The following is a 21012-nucleotide window of genomic DNA, read 5'->3' on the forward strand; positions in this document are numbered from 1 at the left end:
GGGGAAAGTTTCATTCACTGCTACTATGAGCTGAATAAAGAGCATGAAATTCACACTTGACTCCGAGTATATTTCACCTCTCTTTCGGTGGTGCATGACCTAGCTTCAGGGACAGGCAAGCGGCCGCTGTAATAACTGGTACATGGTTTTATGGGCGCTTATTGGTCCCAAATCCAGCACTGAAAACTGACGTCTCAGAAAATAAGAGGCGACAAATTTTACAAGCAAAAACTGCTCAGCTCATCCGCATGCCACATGTCCTGTGCAGAATGTAATGCTGCAAACATGTACTATTACCGCTCGGTTGGAAAGCGGCGAGAACAGCAAAGTAATTAAATTAGCACATTAGGCTGATTTTTATTTGATAGCTGAGATCACAATGCAAACATTTGTACAACTTTTTATTTTTATTTTTATTAATGCGATCCTTTGTGAATTCATCTGGTATGCATTTTATCTCCACGAATCCTAGTGGATTTGTTTTTTGGATCATGTGGCTGTCATATGCTCTTTCTCTAGATATTATGATGTGATGAAGCCTCGATTACTGTACGCTAAAAGCTGTCATGTTTCCATCGACCGCATACATGCCTTTTCTAAGCCGTCACTATGTGGCTGCTTACACACCATACATTTAAATTACATATCAAGCTTGCACCAAGAAGAATCCTGGGAGTTTGTTAAGAGTGCCGGGAATTGTGGCTCTGTGAAGAATTAACTTCAGTTCCCAGAATTCTTTGGGGAGAGTGCTTTAATTGTATGGTATGTACACAGTCTGAAGCCCTTTCTGGAACATGTTATGTGAAACAACTGCACATCATCTGTATCTCAGCCTTCCTCAACCTTGTGTCCCTAAATGTTGTTGGACTACAGCTCCCATCATTCCACGCCATGGCCTGTGGTCAGGGATGATGGGAGTTGTAGTCCAAGAATGTCTGGAGACCCAAGCTTGAGAAAGGCTGGTCTACCTAATAAAATGTTCTATTATCATAACAATTAACCATAAACAAGAAATAAGTCTGCCATCAAATCTCTTTCTTTCACATACTTGGTCTCTCTTTCAGGGCCAAACTGGACAGGATAGTTATAGTTTCTTGTGCCTAAAATATTTTGTGCTAGACAGAAGAAACATTCCACTTCTCCCATGCCTTTGGCTTATTAAACCATCTATGTCCTTTTAAACTGGGGGAGGGGTATTGTTTTCATTTCTTATTATGGTATGTATTTTTGTGTTTTTATATTGTTAACTGCTCTGTAATCTTCAGATTGTGGGAGATACAGAAATTAATAATGATAATAAAACATGCAATTTGACCAATCACATTAAAGGAGAGGGTGCACAGATTGGCATTCTGCCTTCCACATATTCCCACATTTCCAAGCACAATTCAAAGTGTTGGTGCTCACCTTTAAAGCACTAAATGACTTCAGCCCAGTATACCTGAAGGAGTGTCTCCACCCCCATCATTCAGCCCAGACACTGAGGTCCAGCTCCGACAGCCTTCTGGCGGTTCCCTCACTGTGAGAAGTGAGGTAACAGGGAACCAGGCAGAGGGCTTTCTCAGTAGTGACACCCGCCATGTGGAACACCCACCCAACCAGGAAATAAACAACTACAGTGGTACCTCGGGTTAAGTACTTAATTCGTTCCGGAGGTCCGTTCTTAACCTGAAACTGTTCTTAACCTGAAGCACCACTTTAGCTAATGGGGCCGCCTGCTGCCGCCATGCCGCCGGAGCACGATTTCTGTTCTCATCCTGAAGCAAAGTTCTTAACCCGAGGTACTATTTCTGGTTTAGCGGAGTCTGTAACCTGAAGCGTATGTAACCTGAAGCATATGTAACCCGAGGTACCACAGTACCTGACTTTTAGAAGACATCTGAAGGCAGCCCTGTTTATTGAAGTTTAATGTTTGGTGTTTAATCGTGTTTTTAATATTCTGTTGGAAGCCACCCAGAGTGGCTGGGGAAACCCAGCCAGATGGGCGGGGTATAAATAATAAATTATTATTATTATTATTATTATTATTATTATTATTATTATTATTATTATATCACTCTTGGTCTTGTTACTCAAACCCAGTCCTGAAGCAAGTGAGTATTTACATGCATCCTTGAAAGAAAAGTGTCTACCAGATTTTATGATCCCCCATTGCTCTTCATTTATTCATGCCAGCCCTTGGGAAGAAGCCCATCAACACATTCTTGCTGTGCATTTGGTCGCTATTTGCATTTTGGGTGTGTTTAATCACATATTCCGAGTCCCGCGTTTAAGAGTCTTGCACATTCATTATCCACCACTTTGCACCTTGTTAGTAAAGCACATTTTCAGAAGGACAATGATGGCGCCCAAGAGAAAAGATAATACACAGGACATTACAAAACACAGTGTTGATAGCAGGCTCAAGAGGATGCTGGAATAACGGTGGCAGATGCCTGCCTGGGGATTCGGAAATTGGAAAATACCACACTTGGCTGCCTCTGTGAATTGATTCCAGGTGGTCACCTTCACCACTAATTATGGAGGGACCCTTGGTAGGCAATGCTAATGAGACCCAGGGGGGAGAAAAGAATTCTTCTGCTAAGTTCTCAACCTTCTTGGGGCTCCATAGCCTGGATGAAAATCTTCTTGTCAGGTGAAAGATTAGAAGGAGCACCTTATCAGTGGCATCAGGAAGGTAGGACTTTGGTCAGTCAAGTAAGTTTTTGTATACTTCTGTTTCCCACAAAGTTACAGTCATGATCTGCATCCTTAAAAGTAAATAGTGGTGTGTTTTTTTTATAAGAAAAAGCCTGAGGGATTCCAGCTTGAATAGAACCAGACATTAGTGCTTAATTAATGTCTAGCGTGAGGGCGGGGGGAACTAATGGTTATTTAAATAGAATAAATAGGAAAAGCGCACATGGGCTCTCTCTGCCACTTCCAATCAATCTGAAAGGAAGTCTCCTGAAGAGCTGTTTTGCTATTGAACACTGTTTTGTAATTTTGAATTATTATTTTTTTAAAAGAGCCAGGGCACTTGGGCCTTTAACACCGGCATGACAGGCAGAAATTTCAACATGTGCAGCTTTCACCACCTCTGAATCTCTATGCTGAGCCATAATATATGCACTGAATTCGTTTCATTTGTTTATTATACAGTGGTACCTTGGTTCTTGAATTTAATCCGTTCTGGGATTCCGTTCGACTCCCGAAACGGTTGGAAAACCAAGATGTGGCTTCCGATTGGCTGCAGGGGCTTCCTGCACTCAATCAGAAACCACAGAAGCCACGTTGGACGTTCGGCTTCTGAAAAATGTTCGCAAACCAAAACACTTTGCGGCGTTTAGGAGCCGATTTGTTCAGGAGACAAGCCATTTGACTACCAAGGTACCTCTCTATTTCTGTGCCTCTTTTCAATCAAGTGAGTCACAAAGTGGCTTACATACAGCAAATAGCCACATAGTAGAACATCACACTTGCAGCATGAATTGCAGAAAATAACTCACAAAACATCTATAAAAGAACCACCTTCTATAAAACATTCTTATCTAAACAACTTTAAAAAAATAGATCAAACAGTACAGCCACAAGAAAAGTCGTACTATAAAATTAACGAAGTGTTAGAGCGCTCATAATGCACAAAACGATATTACATTGGTGCCGCGCAAGACGAAATTAATTCGTTCTGCGAGTTTTTTCGTCTTGTGAATTTTTCGTCTTGCGAAGCACAGTTTCCCATAGGAAATGCATTGACGGTTTCCCATAGGAATGCATTGAAAAAGGCGCAAGATAGGGAAATTCATCTTGTGAAGCAACTCAAAAAACAAAAAACTCATTTGTCTTGCAAGTTTTTTGTCTTGCGAGGCATTCGTCTTGCGAGCTACCACTGTAGCAACATTCACAAACTAACGGCCAAAAGGAAACTAAGCACTGCTGAATTCACAGCCACCCACCTTCCCCACCCTGATGACACATAGTCTTCCACTCAGATCATCACAAGACACATTCACATAATGGCTGTGATAGCAACTTCCTTCTGAAAGCTCCAAGGGCTCTGAGGGCTGGAAGGTGGGTCAAGGCAAGCGGGACAAGGCCTTTCCTGATGGCCAGCAGAGATATCCATCTTCCTCACATTAAAGGTGCAGCAGCGCCACTAAGAAACCAAAGATAGCAACCATATGGCCAAACTGACACACTTAGGCAAGCTTTTACAAAACTCATTATAAAAACTGGCAGCTTGGAGCAGACCTTTTGCCAAACTCTTGTTCAGGAAAACGTGTGTGTGTGTAGGAAGTGTGTGTGAAAGGAAGGATGAGATATAAAATCAAATAATTAACACTAGCATCATTCTGTTGTTGAGTCACTAGGTGCAACTGGATTGAGTTGTATCTAGGTGGATTCACGAGTTTCCTAAGAGAGATAATAAAGTTTGTCTAGCTCCCGGACTGCCTGGTGTGTCTCTGAGCCAGGGATGGGAAATCAACTCGAACTCCCATCCAGCCTTGCCACCCTGCCCAATGGTTAGTGTCAAAGATTATGTTCTCCCTACTATGCTGCTGTTTATTCATAATATATATGGAAATTTCCATCTGTTCTTCATCTTGCCTTTGCATCCAATTTTTTTTCAGGAAATACCAAGTCACTCATTGTTATAAGCTGCTTCACTTTTAACTTTTTATTAACCCAAGTCTACTCTACAGTTTCAAAGTTTTATTACTGCGTCCAATTTTGATAAATCTGCTAGGAACGTGAATGCAGATAGATTTGTTATGCATGAGGACAAGTTATTGAATCGGGTATGAGATGCTGTATTCCTGCCCATCGTACGCTGTCTGTCCTGGCTCCCTCCCAAAACACAACAACTCTTACCTGCGTGTAAGACACAGATCTTTATGCAGGCAAGTAATGGCAAGAGCTCAGTAGTAGGCACAGCAGGAGGAGTCAAGAGTTCATGAGGCGGGCAAGAATTCCAGAACTGAACAGAAGCGACAAATATGTCCTAATAAGTTCCCATGCCCTTCATGCCAAGCTTTTTAAGATGAGGCTCTTTTGCCTTGTGAGAATGTTGAGTTTGTAAACCCTCATTCAATCTGGGTGGGAGAGTCGATGGAGGCGCCTTCTGGCCCTTGGCGACCAAGATGAGCCCTCCCCTTCCGACTGTGGTTCAGCCTCTGCTTGTTAGGATATAGTTCTGTTCCACCTTAAAAGGGACAGGCAGGACTATTGTGTGTCACATGCCTGTTTACATTTCCAGCACAGTCTGCTGGGAACTTCCGTTTTGTATATAGCTTTTGTGTTACTGCTATTTTGCTGGACACGAAGGGAAGCAGACATGTTTTGTCCCCCTTTGTTCCTGAACTATGCTGAATAAAAGCTTGTAAATATGCTTACACACATCTCTGCCTGCCACTTCCGTCGTGGAGATGTATTCACTCTGCTAATTAGCGTGCTTGGTAACTTCAGAAGAGAGCCAGTCTGGTGCAGTGGTTCAGAGTGGTGGACTCGTAATCTGGTGAACCGGGTTCGATTCCCCACTCCTCCACATGCAGCTGCTGGGTGACCTTGGGCCAGTCACACTTCTCTGAAGTCTCTCAGCCCCACTCACCTCACAGAGTGTTTGTTGTAGGGGAGGAAGAGAAAGGAGATTGTTAGCTGCTTTGAGACTCCCTAGGGTAGTAATAAAGCGGGATATCAAATCCAAATCCTCCTCCTCCTCCTCCTCCTCCTCAGAAGGCTACTGAGGCTCGAGTCGCCGACTGACTGATGCCGTACCGGAGATCATCCGGCTGCTGACCGGTGGCTGGAGCAAGCTGGGGGCCTAACAAATGCCCCTGTCTCCCTGGCAGTATCCCAACAACAGGGTTATGGGCCCAGATTACGGGAGAGTAAGACTGCTGATGACCCATTTAGCTCAGCCATCCCCTGCAGTGGTCAATGCCCCACTCAGCTCTCAATGAAGCTTTTCACTCTGCAAAAGGAGTGGAAGAGAGAGAACATCCGCCCTCCACTCCCAGTTCCCACGATTCAGCTCCCTTCTGCTTCCTCCTCATCAGTCTGAGCTTGCCAATCCATCCTTGATCACAAGGGGGGCTCAGGACTCACAACGCTGCGTTGGAATCCAGCAATAGTGCTGCTAAGACTGCAGAAAAACCTGGTGCCATGGCTTTTGGTTTGGAGACAACAATTTACATTAAGAAAAGGGTATTTCAAAAAGTGAGAATCCGGACGCAAAAGTTGTCAAGCTTTTATCCTTTTCTTTTGGGGACACAGCTTTTGCAAAACCTCCAAATATAAGGAAACTCACAAAAAAACCAACACTTCAGGCATGGGCTGCCATACACCCAAGTTTTCCCGGACATTTTTTTACTGCTTTTCAGAAATTCCAGCCTATTTTTGATGGATGAATCCCGGATACGTCTGGGAAATCCCAGAAGTATGGCAGCCCTAAATAAGAGGGACCCTGCTCCCTAGGTCGTTTTTATTCTGCATTCCTTATGATTTGTGCTTTTGATGGTGTTGGGGATGACAGCAACATAGACAAGGGAATGGATGGGGTATGAATGCAACAATGCAGGAGCACTGGGAAAGAACAGAACAGCAATTGTTAAAGTAGGATGATGGGTGGGCGGTTCAGTATGAATCTGCTTCAAATGCACTATTGAAGCACTAAGGACATGTTGCTGCATACACTTGCAATAGAATCAGTCTGGGCCCAGGGACAACCATAGCTATCAACCGTCCCTTATTTGGTGGGAAAGTCCCTTATCCCAGTGCTGTGTCCCGCTGCTGTCCCTTATTGATGATGTCCCTTAAATTTCCCGGGTTTCAAAGGAAGCAGCTCCTCTCCCTCCCTCCCTGCCGGCCAGGGAGGAGGGAGGCTCCAACTGTGTTGCTTGGCTGCGTTGCTCACCCAATAAGGAGTCTAAGAACAACGGGGGGGTGGAGCTTGCATGCCTTGTGCTGATCAAATCGGCCGCGTTGCCTGGGGACTCACCTTTGCTCAGCGCTTCCCAGCGGAGAGATGACGGTGGTTTTCCTTGCTGCATCCCCTTTGCTGGGTTGCTGTGCTGTGGGAACCACCGCTTGAGGCTTTGTTTGGCTGTTGGCTGGGCTTTCTGCCTTTGGCTTGGAGGGGCTCAGAAGTTAAACATACCTGTGCTTGGAAAATCCCTTATTTTGGCTGCTGATCCCTTATTTGCGAGGCTGCTAGTCCCTTATTTTCAAATCTGTAAATTGACAGCTATGGGGACAACCATTCTGTTCTTTTCCAGTTATAGCTTTGCAATAGCAGTAGGCATCTGTGTTAGAGAGTGTATGTATTCAGCAATAAAAATTAAGCAAAAATGTGATGCTTGCCAACGATATCGATGGTAGGTCACGCTACATTGCAATGCCCTCTCGTCAAATGTCAAGGATATAAAGAACTACACAGCTTTTAGGAGACGTCCTGTAAAGCAGCCCTGTATTGGGAAGTTTTTAACGTTTGACGTTTCATCCTGTTTTTATATTTTGCTGGAAGCTGCCCAGAGTGGCTGGGGAAATCCAGCCAGATGGGTGGGGTATAAATAAAATAATAATAATAATAATAATAATAATAATAATAATAATAATAATAATAGCAACAACAATGTTGAAAATAAAGCCATGAAACCTGAGGAGTGAGGGTTTTATCTGCTTTATTTTAGGTAAGATATTGAGAGACACCTGCACACTATGCAACGTGGTAGAACGTGTAGTGAGCCCAGTCTCATTGCTCCATTTGACCCATCAGGATGACAAATTTACCTACCATTGCAGTTGCTATGTCAACACAGTGCGGACCAACAGAAACAGTGAAACGGCTGGACAGCATCAAGCTTCCTACATGCCTGCTTCCTGCCCCAGGCAAACTTCCCAAGCGTTAGGAGCTGTTGTGGCATTTCAATAGATCAAAGGCCTTGCGGCAGGTGTTCCTCCAGCTGTTCCTGTCCAAGTTTTGCTTAACCGAATCGCGAGTGATTAAACTTTTTGAGGGTGGAAGCTAAAAGACAGGGCAAGTCAGAAACTAGGCAAATGCAAAAGAGTGTAACAGCACAATCCTAATCTTGCTTACTCAGAAGTAAGTCTGATTTAATTCAGTGGGGTTTCCTCCTACATAAACGGGGTTGGGATTGCAGCCTGAAGCTATAATCTTAAAGATATTTTACTGGTATTAATCATACTGAATGTAGTGCAGCCCAGTAATATTTTTACAGTTTACAGTACAATCCAAACCATGTCAACAACCCTAACCATTGAGTTCTCTTAGGTTTATTCCCAGGCAAATGGGGTTAGGACCGAAGCAGTTGTTCCTAGCAAGCTTTTAGGACGTGGGCTGTAAATCTGAGGCTGCAATAGATTACCGTATTTTTCACTCCATAAGATGCACTTTTTTCCTCCTAAAAAGTAAGGGGAAATGTGAGTGTATCTTATGGAGTGAATGGCGCTGCGCAGAGAAGGAGAACTGCGCAGCGCCCCTTCAGCAACGCTCCTCTCCTGGCTTCTGCCTTAGCCTTCATCCCGCTGCCCTGAAGAGGCTTCGTGCAGCTATCCCAGAAGCCAGAACAGCCAGAGGCTATCCCAGAAGCCATTTCCCTCTTGCTGTTCTGGCTTCTGGGATTCAGAATATTTTTTTTCTTGTTTTCCTCCTCCCAAAACTAGGTGCGCCTTATGGTCTGGTGCGTCTTATGGAGCAAAAAATACGGTATGTTATGGGAACAGTTACTTGTGTGCTCTGTACGTTATGGCTGAATCAAATTTATTTACTATCAGCTCCAGATTTGAAGGGCACCTTGGTCAACAAGATGCTCCCAGTTGGTTCACTCCTTGAATTGTTATAAAATCAGTGTTTTTTCATGGGGGTACTCAGGGGTACGCTGTACCGACACCTATTTTGTAGAAGAAAAGAACTGAATAGAAAACTCATTGGGTTTTTAAAATAAGATTGCCCCTGAGGATATGCAGAAACACCATTCACTAATCTCCGATTAGCCAACCCCTCAGAAAAACATTTAGTCTGTCATGAACCCACCACCAATCAATTTCCTCAGGTGTGCGAGTCTTCCTGAATTCTGTTATTACATGGAAAGGGGGAGGGGGGATCTCTATAAACTTTCTAGCCAATATTTGGAGTATTATGAAAGTCATCCCCAACTTTCACATATGAAAACAATTCACTGCTGCTACGTTTTCTCTCCTTCATAGAAACAAACACACCGTTCTGAATTCATGGCTCTTTTCCTCTCACCTGCACTCAATAAATGTTTGTTCATTCCCTAAACCCACCTTCGAATTAATTCCTCTTTTTCCCACTCCCCCCACCTTGGAAATACTTAGTTATTTCCCACAGAATGAATTGTTCCTTTCCCCATATCCTATGTACTCCCAAATTAGTTGCTCTTTTCCAAGTCCCCTCAGGGTATTCATTGCTTTGTCTGTCCCTCACAGTCCAACTGTTCAAATGTAGGGTTGCCATATGTACCGATTTTTCCTGGACATTACTGGGAATCCAAAGGCGGAATTGACGTCTGGGGGAAATTTCTGAAATGTGGCGTTTTGTCCCGGATCTTAGGCAAGCTCAACAACTTTTGGGGTGTCCTGGTTTTTACTTTTTGGCAACCCTATCTAATGCTGATTTATTAAATACCTTTAAAAAGTGGTGGACCTAAGAATAATGGGTTTTATTAATAAGATATGCTTGAAATGATCACAAACAGTTCAACCTGCCACTGCCTCCCCACTACTGTTTTGTTTAGAAATTTGTGGGCGAGATTAAGAGTGTAAGAAAAGCCCAGCTGTATCAATTAAAGCTCATCTAGTCTAGCATCTTGTTCTCAGAAGATGCCCATGGGAAACCCACAAGCAAGACCTCAGTGAAACTTGCTGTTTCTAGCAACCAGAGGAATACCCCTTGCAATCCTGGAGGAAGTACACAACCATCACATCTAGTCACCACTGACCGATCAGTCAAATTAATAGAGGATAAGGCTGTCTCTCTCTCTCTCATATATATTTAGATACCACTTCATACTAAAGACCATCCCTAAGTGGCCAAACAACAAATACAGTATACAGTGGTACCTCGCAAGACGAATGCCTCGCAAGACGAAAAACTCGCAAGACGAAAGAGTTTTTTGTTTTTTGAGCTGCTTCGCAAGACGAATTTCCCTATGGGCTTGCTTCGCAAGACGAAAACGTCTTGCACCTTTTTCTTAAAACTGTCAATGCATTCCTATGGGAAACCGTCAATGCATTTCCTATGGGAAACCGTGCTTCGCAAGACGAAAAATTCACAAGACGAAAAAACTCGCAGAACGAATTATTTTTGTCTTGTGAGGCACCACTGTATATAACAAACTATGGGGAGCCGGCGTACAGCTTCCGGGTCATGTGGCCAGCATGACTAAGCTGCTTCTGGCAAACCAGAAGAGCGCACGGAAACGCCATTTACCTTCCCACCAGAGCGGTACCTATTTATCTACTTGCACTTTGACATGCTTTCGAACTGCTAGGTTGGCAGGAGCTGGGACCGAGCAATGGGAGCTCACCCCGTCGCAGGGATTTGAACCGCCAACCTTCTGATCGGACCCGGAAGCTGTACGCCGGCTCCCTCAGCCAATAAAGCGAGATGAGCGCCGCAACCCCAGAGTCGGTCACGACTGGACCTAATGGTCAGGGGTCCCTTTACCTTTACCTATGAAGCCGAGAGACGGCAATGCCATGCAAAGCTATAATCAAGTGCAATAAAATCACAAAAACACAGCAGCACATTTTGAAACATCTCTAGAGTTGGGATCCCTTTCCTCTTTGTGCTTCTGTTTACCGAGGCACAACCTGATTAACTACACATCACACTCACATTCTGCCTTACAACTCTACAAATCATAAAACATTTACTACTCACTCAGTTGTGGGGAGCATCAGAGAAGAGGAGAAAAGCGTGGGATAACCATACTCACATAACCAACATGCTAAAGTCTAATTAAGACATTAAGGGGTTAATACAATAGAGTAAGCTGCCCTGGAGGGCTTGGCTCACCTTGGGATGAACTTAGATAATCAAGCCATTGTTGCGCAGCTGATGAAGTCAGCAGGTGAAGCCACTCATGAGTTCCTAGACCAGTAATTGAGGGACCACTATAGCTAAGCCTAGTTTTACTGCCTGGGCAACGTTTGTTCTGAATGCTGCATGGAAAAAGCACGTGAATTGAGGAGTTTGTAAGTAGACCATCTCTAACTGAACCAAACTTGCGCTGTTTTTCTAAGCTTTGGGGGAAAGGGAAGTTTTGGAACTTGCAAGGCATAATTTTAAAGGTCGAACAGCCATATATTTTTCATGCTGTGTTTTGCTGCATGTTTTGTGATTTAAAATTTCTGCTGGGGTTCTCTCACCCAGGAATACCTGCTTGAAACCTAGATTGTAGCACCCAGGAAGGCATATGTGTTTGTGTGCGCACGTGTGTGTTGCGTTGTGTTGCATTGTAGGGGGTGCAACCTCTTGTTATCAGGCCTAGTGGTACTCAGCCAGCATGTCAGTACTTGTGGATGGCAAGAGTTGTAGTTCGACAACATCTGTAGGCTCCATGCTAGTAACCCTTGGCCCATTCACAATGGGAGATGGTACAGTTGTCCATTTAACTGGAGATTCTGGAAATTGAACCTAGTAGCCTCTGATTGAAACATTTTTTTTTCTGGTCTTGGTCTTCAGAGAAAGACAGTCGTGTGGCCTACAGCACAGTGAAACAGTCTGAAAGATTCAAAAGCATAACAAGATCTGTTGGATGGGCTCTTGCATTCAGTATAGGTTTCTCCCCCACCCCCTCTAATGGCATAAAACAGGAGTTAGCCAACTTTTTCAGCAGGGGGCCGGTCCACTGTCCCTCAGAACGTGTGGGGGCAGGACTATATTTTGAAAAGAAAAAAAAATGAACGAATTTCTATGCCCCACAAATAACCCAGGAGTGTACAGTGGTACCTCGCAAGACGAATGCCTCGCAAGACGAAAAACTCGCAAGACGAAAGAGTTTTTCGTTTTCTGAGTTGCTTCGCAAGACGAATTTCCCTATGGACTTGCTTCGCAAGACGAAAACGTCTTGCGCCTTTTTTTAAAAACCGTCAATGCATTCCTATGGGAAACCGTCAATGCACAGTGGTGCTTCGCAAGACGAAAAAATTCACAAGACGAAAAAACTCGCAGAACGAATTAATTTCGTCTTGCGAGGCACCACTGTATGCCCCAAATAATAATAAATCCGAATTTTACAGGAAATTGGAAGAGAAGCTTAGGGAATTCGAGAATGGAAAGATAATTTTGATGGGAGATTTGAATGGAGTTATATCGATTGAAATGGATAATCCAGAGATGCATTTTAAAGAAAAGCACACATTCTACTCATGTAAAAACACCGGGCAGGCCCCACAAATAACCCAGAGATGCATTTTAAATAAAAGGACACATTCTACTCATGTAAAAACAGGCTGATTCCCAGACCGTCCGCAGGCCGGATTTATAAGGCGATTGGGATGGATCCGGCCCCCGGGCCTTCGTTTGCCTACCCATGGCATAAAATATGGCTATCGTTTTCTTCAATAGGCTTCAGTAAAGTCTTACTGTCTCATTTTTAAAACTTTGGCCTTGTGGAGAGCATAATTTGATTGCTATGATTTCCCTCAAGTATGAAAATGTTATATAGCAACATTCCTAGAAGTTATACGGCTTCTTGGAATTCCAGTCCTGTAAAATGGGGCCTTGGTTGTTCTAGTATTTGTGGGGGGTCACTGCCAGGAATTGTAAAAGTTCAGAACTTCATGCTAGTAGCCTGATGTTGAGAATTGCTGAGGTCACATTGTACTGAATTAACTGGAAGAGAGTGTGTGTGTGTGTGTGTGTGTGTTGCACTGGCCATTCAGAAAAGGATAATAGCCAACTTGTTCAGGAAAAAACTCTTCAAACCGGTGGCCACAATGCAGAGTTAAAATAAATAAGTTTAAGTTTACTGTGATTATATTTGAGGAAATGTAGCCTCAAATATCGTAATACAGCTTTAGCAATAAAACAACCTTTTTTTAAAAAAAGAAATAAATGAAGCAAATGCAGCTCTGAATCGCCCCTGTGAATTTATCATAATACACACATATTTTGTGTGTTATTTTTTCCCTAAAATATATGCATTCATATGCATACTCTTCATTAGTATATGCATTTTGGTACACATTACTTGGCTGGAGAACCACACTGCAAATGTCAGAGGTGGCTCAGTTGGTTAGAATGTAGTGCTGATAACGCCAAGACTGCAGATTTTGTCCCCGTATGGGACAGCTGCATAGTCCTGCATTGCAGAGGGTTGGACTAGATGATCTTGAGAGTCCCTTCCAACTCTACAATTCTATAATTCTAAGTGACAATATTAAGTAAGAACTGGCAAGGGTGGATGGATCTGTCAGTTTTGGTTCTCCATTTCTTATTCATTTATTTCCTCCCTCCTGAAACATTTACTTTCTATGCTGCATCTTTTAGACCAGTGACGGCCAAACCTGGCCCTCCAGCTGTTTTGGGACTACAGTTCCCATCATCCCTGACCACTGGTCCTGTTAGCTAGGGATGATGGGAGTTGTAGTCCCAAAACAGCTGGCGGGCCAAGTTTGGCCATCACTGTTTTAGACTGAAAGCAGGAACTGTCTTGTTTTTATTGATCTGCAAGTGGCTTTGGGGGCGGGGCTGTACAGCAGATTAACAATTAGATGGATAACAGAATCTTCCAAGTTATCCCCGGGCAGTCCATTTGTTTGCAAAGCTCATTGGATGATCACTGTCTCCTATCACACAAAATCCCTAAAGTGGAAATCTCATGTATGTTGCTGCTCTGAATATTTTGGCAGAAGGGCAGGGCACTCACATAACAAACAAACAAACATTAATGGATTAATTGATAGTTTTGCTGAGCTTCCGCAGGGTTAACTACCGCTAGCGCAGCTCTGGAAAGCCGCCAGTGATTCCTTTGAATTCAATTACTAACCATTTGCTGTTGCCATATATCTATTTCTCATAAAGCACCTTTGGTTAATGATGTGAGCAGTCACCAGATGGTACGTTGATATTGCAAATATTTTGGCAATCGGACAAGATAGTTGGCCTTCTGAGCAGCTTTAATGCAGAGACAGGGGACCTGGACCTATCTTAAGAAGTTGCTGGACTCAAACTCCCATCAGCCTCAGCCAGCATGGAAAACGAGAAGGCATGCTGGGAATTGTAGTCCAACATTATATAAGGAGGGATACAGGTTCCCCATCCCTGTTTTAATGGCTTTGATGGAATCCTGACCTTAAGGGATGGTGGTGTCATGGAAAGGCAGCTTCTCCATGGTAGGATTTCACTTACCTTAAATAAACAGGCAAGACCATTGATAAAAGGGTACCTATGAAGGATGCCTTGCTGTTTATTGATTGAATGAATTCTGCTGCAGCAGGACAATACCTCTGGGTCAAAACCCAAAAGGCACTGCCCCGGCTGTCTCAGGAGACAATGGCGGAGTGATGCCTTTGGGAGTGTTGGAAGGTTGCAGTGCCTGCTGCGGCTGTAGGGAACCAATGCAGGAGAGACCTGTTTTGTTGCAGCGGGGGAAGATATAATAATAATAATAATAATTTATTATTTATACCCCGCCCATCTGGCTGGGTTTCCCCAGCCACTCTGGGCGGCTTCCAAAAGAATATTAAAATACTGTGATACATCAAACATTAAAAGCTTCCCTAAACAGGGCTGCCTTCAGATGTCTTCTAAAAGTCTGGTAGTTGTTGTTCTCTTTGACATCTGGTGGGAGGGCGTTCCACAGGGAGGGCGCCACTACCAAGAAGGCCCTCTGCCTGGTTCCCTGTAACTTGGCTTCTCGCAGTGAGGGAACCGCCAGAAGGCTCTCGGTGCTGGACCTCAGTGTCCGGGTAGAGCGATGGGGGTGGAGACGCTCCTTCAGGTATACTGGACCGGATGAAGGCATCCGGTTGTGTTGCTGCAGATGTGCCATGCCATTTCTTCTCTCTGCGTTCCTCCCAGCGGTAATTCATCCTCTCATCCCTCAACTGACAGATCAGTTGTAAATGTGGACTCAAAGTGGGACTCAGGTCCTTGTGTTTGGGGCAGGCGTACATTTTGGAGTTTGGGCGGCTTGCGATGTGTGTGAGAAGGTTGTAAGGAGGAGGCTGCTATGACACAGTTTCTGAATTTTCAAATTGGGGCAGGGAGGGGGAGCTATTTTGAGATATAGATAGATAAAGGTAAAGGGACCCCTGACCATTAGGTCCAGTCGTGGCCGACTCTGGGGTTGTGGCGCTCATCTCGCTTTATTGGCCGAGGGAGCCGGCGTACAGCTTCTGGGTCATGTGGCCAGCATGACTAAGCCACTTCTGGCGAACCAGAGCAGCGCATGGAAACACTGTTTACCTTCCCGCCGGAGCGGTACCTATTTATCTACTTGCACTTTGACATGCTTTCGATCTGCTAGGTTGGCAGGAGCTGGGACCGAGCAACGGGAGCTCACCCCGTCACGGGGATTCGAACCGCCGACCTTCTGATCGGCAAGTCCTAGGTTCTGTGGTTTAACCCACAGCGCCACCCGTGTCCCCTGTATTTGGTACAATACAGCATACCAAAAAAAGTACCATTTGGATTTGTGCCACGTGTGCTTTGAATTCGTTGAGAGGCAAATCTGTGGTGAACATTAAATGCAAGCTTGTGCGTTTAAAAAGCACTAGACGGCTTTCCTATGATCCCGTGGCTTAAAATAGAGCCAACTGCTTGAAGGATTGTTGCTGGGCTCTATAAAAGAGACAAATAATCACAATGGAATTGATTTGTGAACTACGGTCTGGTATAGTGGCTAAATGCTCTAAGAAGAAAGAGATAAAAGAGAGGAAGAAAGGGGGCTTTTATGGGGACATCTGCTTTTTGCATTTTTAAGATTCAAAGCACAAATACAGGCATGCCATTGAAATGAGTACTGTACATACTAATTCAGCTTACAGTCCTGTTGTAAAAAGTGAATCGCTTCAAGTTCAGATGCAGCGTAGCTCTATGTATCAGAGTGTACCAGTGTGGTGTAGTGGTTAAGAGCGGTAGACTCATAATCTGGTGAACCGGGTTCGCTTCCTGGGTAACCTTGGGCTAGTCACCCTTCTCTGAAGTCTCTCAGCCTCACTCACCTCACAGAGTGTTTGCTGTGGGGGAGGAAGGAAAAGGAGAATGTTAGCCGCTTTGAGACTCCTTCGGGTAGTGATAAAGCAGGATATCAAATCCAAACTCTTCTTCTTCTCTATGCACTCTGCAACAGACACAGTATTGGTGGCCCTCCATAAGTTGCTGGACTACAGCTCCTATCATTCATTACTGCTGGCCATGGTGGCTGAGGCTGATGGGAGATGGAATGTCATGAGTTCCCCACCTGGAGGCTCACCTGTTCCCTTATCCTTCAATTTCCCCCAGAGGAAAGGAGGCTTTTCCAAGACTTTGTTTTGTAATGGAGCAATATCAAAAGTCAACACATGTTCAGTGCTGTTTCTTGCACATCCATTCCTAATTCTCCCTTTCAAATGGCTATTGATTGTGCACTCCCAGGGACATGGTCTAAACCACAGTATGGGGACTGATATGTAAATCTGGGGACTGTCCCCAGGAAACAGGGACGTCTGGTAACCTTAAACCAGAAGTACCACTGTAATAAACCAGCATTGGATAGGGTTGCCAAAAAGTGTAAAACCAGGACATCTCAAAAGTTGTTGAGCTTGCCTAAGATCCAGGACAAAGCGCCATCTTTCGGAAATCCCATCCCCCAGACATGAATTCCGCCTTTGAAATCCTGGTAATGTCCAGGAAAATCCAGACGTATGGCAGCTCTATTGTTTACAGGCTTAGGGACATAGGAAGCTAGCCTTTCAGTGCTTCTCAAACTTGGTCTCCAGCTGTTGTTGAACTACAACTCCCATCATCCCTCACTAGCAAGACCAGTGGTCAGGGATGATGGGAGTTGTAGTCCAACAGCAGCTGGAGACCCAAGTTTGAGAAATGCTGCAATGGAGTCGGGCCATTAGTCTACCCAGCCCAGTATTCTTAACACTTCCTGCAGCGGGGACATAAATCCAGATTAGGTTGTTGGTTGTATACCTTCAAATCTTGCGGAAGGTACTTTTCAACCTTCTCCTCTCGCCTTCACCTTAGAGGTGGCAAACGATCCTTTCATATATTTAGCGCAGATTTCTTTCTCCGTTATCTGACCGGTGCAGCGAGGAAATGGCATGCCTCTTGTTACGGTAGTGGTTGCGAGCTGTCATAAAATGGCACGCTAATTATTCTGACGCCTGTACTGGAGCACCTCTGCAAATGAGTTCCACCTTACAGGCCCTTCCAGCATTGCCTTGACCTATCGCCACTGCTTTCAAATTAACTATCCGTATTCCTCATTCCGGGTTCCCAGATTCCCCACACGCATTACATCACCCCGAGTCCAGTTACAGTCGGATGCCAGAACTGCAGCTGTGAAACACCAAAGGTGGGGATTGCAGAATAAGCCAACACCTCAATGTTAGGCTTTGACCAGGTTTTAAGATAACATACACCGCTGCAAACAGGGCAATGGCTCCCTGTTTATTTCCCTCTTGCAGACGGTGCTTTGAACACCCAGAGGCCGGCAGCCTCATCAGCGCCAAGTGGCCAATGATTTATTAAAAGCTGAGCCGCAGCGTAATTGTGCTCACCATGTGGCTAATAAGCAGCCGCTTGGAAAGAAAGCTGGAGGGGGGGACGGATGGGCCAGGGACTTTTCTTGGGATAGTTTCAATGCAGCCATCGGCGTGTGCCAAAGCAGGCACACACGCACACTCTTAATGGGTTGAAGTGTGCCTTGAATATTAAACAGACAGGAACCTGGCACCTTCTGAGTCGGTATAATTTCATGGGGCAGAAGAAGAATATATTAATGCTAAAATAGCTATGTGTGAGTGAGAAAGGAGAGAGATAGAGAGAGAAAGTAGTTTTAATATAATTTGAAAGGCCTTTGAGTGCACCATTTGCAAATCTGACATAGACCAGAAATGGAGTGGCTTTTCCATTCTTGTCACGGAGCTCAACAGCCAGAGCCAGATCATCATAGCAGTAGTAATTAATTAATTAATTATACCCCGCCCATCTTGGCTGGTTTTCCCCAGCCACTCTGAGCGGCTTCCAACGGAATATTAAAAACGCGATAAAACTTCAAACATTAAAAACTTCCCTAAGCAGGGCTGCCTTCAGATGCCTTCTAAAAGTCAGATAGTTGTTTATTTCCTTGACATCTGATGGGAGGGCGTTCCACAGGGCGAGCACCACCACCAAGAAGGCCCTCTGCCTGGTTCCCTGTAACCTCACATCTCGCAGTGAGGGAACCATGAGAAGGCCCTCAGAGGTAGACCTCAGTGTCTGGGCTGAACGATGGGGTGGAGACGCACCTTCAGGTATACTGGGCCGAGGTCGTTTAGGGCTTTAAAGGTCAGCACTGACACTTTGAATTGTGCTCGGAAGCATCCTGGGAGCCAATGTAGGTCTTTTGGGACCAGTGTTATATGGTCTTGGCAGCCACTCCCAGTCACCAGTCTAGCTTCCACATTCTGGATTTGTTGTAGTAGTTGTAGTAACAGCTGAGGTCTCCCCAAAGATGGGTCCCCACAAAACTAGATGACCCATCCGCTTGAGTTCCACATCCACTCTTTGGTTGCAAGGCCTGTTGCCCTGGGAACCAGGGTCATGTGCCTAACTTAGTGACTGATGCGCTGTAACAAAAAATTAGTTTAAAATCCTGAACTAAGCTGCAAGGTGGGGGCTTTGGTTTTGTGTGTGTGTTAAAATAATTATGTACTGGAATTCTATACGAAATTTGTGGATTTTTAATTTTCTTTTCTTGATACAATACAACTATCTCTAATGATTTCTGTTGCTCACAGTTCAAATCCTGCTCACAAATTCATCGTATTGTAACGGTTCTTTAAACAGTCTAAAAAAGCCTTTCATTCTTCCATAAAACAGTAGTTATTAAGTTCTCTTATTTTAGTTGTTAGCTTTGCTGATTCTACGTCATCCCTCACCTTGCTTATCCTTTCTTCTTTGGTGAATAGAGAATCCTGGCTGCTATGTAGTTCCATACATAAACAATTTAACCATCTTTTTTGGAACTTCTGACTCTATAATCTCTAGAAGAAAAACTGTGTGTGTGTGTGTTTGTGTGTAATCACTTTAAGCAGTTTTTATCTCATCATATATCATTTCCCAAAATCCTGTTGCTTTCTTACAGTTCCACCACATAAAAAAAAGGACCACTTGTTTGTTTGCACTTCCAGCAGTTATTAGGAACCTTCTTATACATTTTGGATAATTTATCAGGTGTTCAATAGCACCTACGCAGGGGTGGAATCCTTTGTTTTCCCTCTTGCTTAATTTTTCCTGCAAAGGAATATTTGCATGACGAAGCTGCTTCAGTGAAAATATTCCCAAACCACCTGGAGACACAATTGTGCTGTCTCCTTGACTAGAAATACCTGAGATTTACTGAGCTGTCATCTTGGATGAGTCATCTTGGATCAATCATCTTGGGACGTTTTCAGGAAACCACTTCAGAACAAAGAGCACCATGTAGAGATTATCTTTCGTTTAATCTTTGTTTAGCAGGCGTTTGCTTGGCCCAGAGCTCATTCTTCTGGCAGAATCTGAAACCCAGGAAAGCACGTGGCTGAACAACAGGAAGGAACACCATTTGAACATATTCAGCAAAAGCAAAATCCCCCCCCCCCCATCGCCAATTCTCCAACTATTTATTATGCTCCTTTCTAATCAGCACAGAGAGGAAACATGCAGAATATCCTGTGATCACCTATGCATTATATGCTAAACAATCTGCAAGAGGCATTTTCCCACAAATCTGGAAGGCTATTTCAGCACAAGTGCACGTAGGGAATATATTAATCTTAGGCTGCTGCATTGCATAAAGAAACATGGGAAGAAATGAAAAGAGCCAGGAGGTCACTATAAGGATGGAGGGCAGTGATTCATAGCAGAGTTGCGCCACTTTCCAGTTATTCCCCTCTGTTGCAGAGTGAGGTGTGCTCCACAATCTGACCTGGCTCACATTATTATTATTATTATTATTATTATTATTATTATTATTATTAATTTGTACCCCACCCATCTGGCTGGGTTTCCTCAGCTACTCTGGGCGGCTTCCACAGAGATAAAAAATACTATAAAATGTCAAACATTAAAAACTTCCCTGAACAGGGCTGCCTACAGATGTCTTCTGAATGACATCTGAAGGGAGGGCGTTCCACAGGGCGGGCGCCAAAACCGAGAAGGCCCTCTGTCCTGTTCCCTGTAACCTCACTTCTCGCAATGAGGGAACCGCCAGAAGGCCCTCGGCGCTGGATCTCAGTGTCCGGGCTGAACAATGGGGGTGGAGACGCTCCTTCAGGTATACAGGACCGAGGCCGTTTAGGGCTTTAAAGGTCAACACCAACACTTTGAATTGTGCTCGGAAACGTACTGGGAGCCAATGCAGATCTCTCAACTAACCTGCCACCCACAGGTGTTGAAGTTAGATTCAGCTGCCAATCCATTTGGCTGCTTTACAATGGAGAACCCCGGCAGCAGGCAGAGCAGGATGGCTCACGCCCCCTAAAAATCCTGCACCTAGGACTCTGGACACTGCACCCCCTGGGCCCCCCACGCCATGCCCCCACCCTCACTCTCGACAGGGAAAAGGCTGTGTTTCTCTGTGAAGCACTTCAGAGAGGCCAGATGGGTTCCTTCCGTCCAGATTCAGTGAGTCTGAGGAGCCGCAGCCAAGGTTAAAAATATGAAAAAGATCGGATCACCCCTATTTAGATTTCTGAGGGAAGCGAGCAAACTTTGCCTCGCTTAGGTCAGATACTTCCTGAGCAAGCGCGATTAAATCATCTGAGTATTTGGCTGGCTTGGTGCTATTATACCTCTTGTGTCCCAGC

General features: G+C 44.5%; 1 long non-coding RNA gene across 2 annotated transcripts in view; it reads left to right on the forward strand.

Moving 5' to 3' along the window:
• Positions 1–21012, forward strand: part of LOC310660502 — a 103667-nt gene that overhangs the window by 16617 nt on the left and 66038 nt on the right. Inside the window, exon 1 of one of the 2 annotated variants that reach the window (XR_014503447.1) lies at positions 11102–11217. The exons of the other annotated variant lie outside the window; for it this stretch is intronic. This is a non-coding gene — a long non-coding RNA (uncharacterized lncRNA). Of the gene's footprint in view, positions 1–11101; positions 11218–21012 lie in introns of those variants that run through there. 2 annotated transcript variants of the gene reach the window in all.

The sequence above is a fragment of the Podarcis tiliguerta genome, assembly GCF_965153285.1.
Source record: "Podarcis tiliguerta genome assembly, chromosome: 12".
Lineage (NCBI taxonomy): Eukaryota > Metazoa > Chordata > Lepidosauria > Squamata > Lacertidae > Podarcis > Podarcis tiliguerta.